At 46.7% G+C, this 2,918-nt stretch overlaps 1 non-coding gene across 1 annotated transcript; it reads right to left on the bottom strand.

Moving 5' to 3' along the window:
- Positions 1-2,007: 2,007 nt before the first annotated feature.
- TRNAG-GCC (transfer RNA glycine (anticodon GCC)) lies at positions 2,008-2,080 on the bottom strand. Its single transcript has one exon. It is a non-coding gene; the product is annotated as a tRNA-Gly (tRNA).
- Between the last annotated feature and the right edge of the window lie 838 nt (positions 2,081-2,918).

The following is a 2,918-nucleotide window of genomic DNA, read 5'->3' on the forward strand; positions in this document are numbered from 1 at the left end:
GGTGGCTATTTCCTTTCCCATGTTAGGGAAGTTTTTGACTATAATCTCTTCAAATATTTTCTCGGGTCCTTTCTCTCTCTCTTCTCCTTCTGGGACCCATATAATGTGAACGTTGTTGCATTTAATGTTGTCCCAGAGGTCTCTTAGGCTGTCTTAACCTCTTTTCATTCTTTTTTCTTTATTCTGTTCCGTGACAGTGAATTCCACCATTCTGTCTTCCAGGTCACTTATCCATTCTTCTGCCTCAGTTATTCTGCTATTGATTCCTTCTAGTGTATTTTTCATTTCAGTTATTATATTATTCATCTCTGTTTGTTTTTCCTTTAATTCTTCTAGGTCTTTGTTAAACATTTCTTGCATTCTCGATCTTTGCCTCCATTCTTTTTCCGAGGTCCTGGATCATCTTCACTATCGTTATTCTGAATTCTTTTTCTGGAAGGTTGCCTATCTCCACTTCATTTAGTTGTTTTTCTGGGGTTTTATCTTGTTCTTTCATCTGGTCCAAAGTCCTCTGCCTTTTCATTTTGTCTATCTTTCTGTGAATGTAGTTTTCCTTCCACAGGCTGCAGAATTGTAGTTCTACTTGCTTCTGCTGTCTGTCCTCTGGTGGATGAGGCTATCTAAGAGGCTTGTGCAAACTTCCTGATGGGAGGAACTGGTGGTGGGTAGAGCTCCCCAGGCTGATTTTAGATAAAGAGCTCAGAATTTGTCCTGTGGGAGAGAGCTGCGTTACATTAGGTCAGGGAATCACCTAAGACCCTGTGAGGCTCTGAGATCACCTGGAGAGGATGTGGAGTGAGAAGAGGATGTGGAGGGACACTGCAGCACTTCCCAGCTCATCCTCAGATGAGGTTCCTGTGGTGTCTCCAGCCCTGGATGGAGCCTTCTCGTGGGCAGGGGCCATGACTTGCTCCTCTCTTTGTCCTCTCCAGCAGTTAGCATGATGTCTCACACATGATTGGGATACTAAATGTTTCAGGAGTAAACAGCAAACTCATGGTGAGCAGAGGATATTAGAGGTTACTGAGTCAGGAAGGAGGACGAATAATAATACCCTCTGAAATTTAGAAAAGACTTCTCAAATGACAGTGCACCCTTGAGTTCACTGAATTCCATTCAGCAGTGAGGCACAAGGCACCTGGCCCTGGGCCAGGTGATGGGGTAAAAGTGGAGGCAAGAACACACTCGGATCCCACACCCGGCAACAAATACCTCTATTATGTACTGGGAGCTATGAAGAAAAGGATCAGGGCGTGGTGACCTAGAGCTTGGGTTGAGAAAAACCAGGAGGAACAATTCCAGTGCAAGGCCCTGCTGCAAAGAAGGGCTTGAACTGAGAGGCAAGCCAGCGGCCAGGACATGGTGAGCATGGAGAACCTGGACAGGCATGGTGGCCTCAGGAAGAGGTAGGATTTTATTCAAAGTGCAATGAAGAGCCACGGAAAGGTTTCAGGCAGTCGTGACAGGATCAGATGTATATTTTAAAGAGATTACCGTTATCAAGACCAACACCATTTTTACCACTCCTGCGCTGTATTGTGCGTGAGATATAGGTCTATCACCTGCCCCGTGTTAAAGACACACACACACACACAAACCCAAAAAACAAAAAACAAATGAACAAAAAACAGGCTTAGAGAAACAGATGCTTCTTGGTCAAGGTCGCAGAAGTAAGAATTGATGGAACTGGACTCTGTCTGCAGAGCCCGGAGCCTTTCCTGCTACCTCGGGCTGCCCCTCTGCAATGGGGTGTTCCTCCTGGGGCCAAGGTCAGGGGCAGGGAGCCAGAGCCCAGGGTTCAGAAAAGTGAGAGGAAGGGCTCTGGCTCTTGCAGGGTTTGGTCTCATGCCTGCTGCTCAGTAGAACCCTTTGGGAAGCTTTTAAAAATCCATTTACCCAGGCCACACCCCAGACTGAGTTAAGTCAGACACAGGGGGTGGGGCCAAGGCATCAGTATTTTGTCTTTTTTTTTTTTTTGGCTGCACCACGAGACTTGTGGGATCTTAGTTCCCTGACCAGGGATGGAACCTGGGTCCCCTTCAGTGGCAGCGCAGAGTCCTAACCACTGGACCACCAGGGAATTCCCCCAGTATTTTGCTTTTTAATTTTTCTCGATATGTAGTATACTTACAGTACAGTGCACAAATGTTAAGGTTACAACTCAATGTATTTTTATGTGTGTGTGTATGTGTGTGTGTGTGTAAATCCATGTTAACTACCATTCAGATCGAGAGAGGATATGACCAGTACTCCAGAAGTCTCCCTTTCTGGTCAGTGCCCCACCCCCATTCCCAGATACACACTATTCTGATGTCACCACAGTACGTATTGGTTTGTGTCTGGCTACCCGCCCCTCTTCATCATCAGGTCTGTGAGAATCCCCGTCACAGGCATCAGTATTTTGTTCCTTTTGGTTGCAGCGTGGCATTTCATTGTACAGCTACAGCACAACTTGTTCATCCATTTACCAGTTGATGGACCTCCACCTAAGTGGTTTCCAGAATTTACAAATAAAACTGCTAAGGATGTACTTCGACATGTTTTCTGGTGAACACGGGTATGGGCAGCAGCAGTTTTAAAGCCACCAACATTGAGAACCACCGACTTTGCGAAGCTATAAAATCCTGCGGGCTGCTGGAAAGATGGAAGAATGGAAGTCAGGGTCTAGGTCCCCAGAGACCCCCTGGAGTCCCCCCAGATTGGAAATGAATAAACTACCTTGTAGAGGTTTTCTAGTTGCAGTTCCTTTTCTTTTGAGGTTCCAGAGCCTTGAATAAAATCTCCCTGGTCACAGAGGAAAGGGAAGGAGTCCTGGGGAGCAGTGCCCTCTGTGGTCAGCATGGTGGCCTCTATTTCTGTGACTCAGGGAACAGAGTGGAGGGCACCCTCTTAGGGCCCAGGTACAGTGAGGCCCTGGC

This window comes from Globicephala melas, chromosome 11 (genome assembly GCF_963455315.2).
Source record: "Globicephala melas chromosome 11, mGloMel1.2, whole genome shotgun sequence".
In the NCBI taxonomy this organism is placed as follows: Eukaryota; Metazoa; Chordata; class Mammalia; order Artiodactyla; family Delphinidae; genus Globicephala; species Globicephala melas.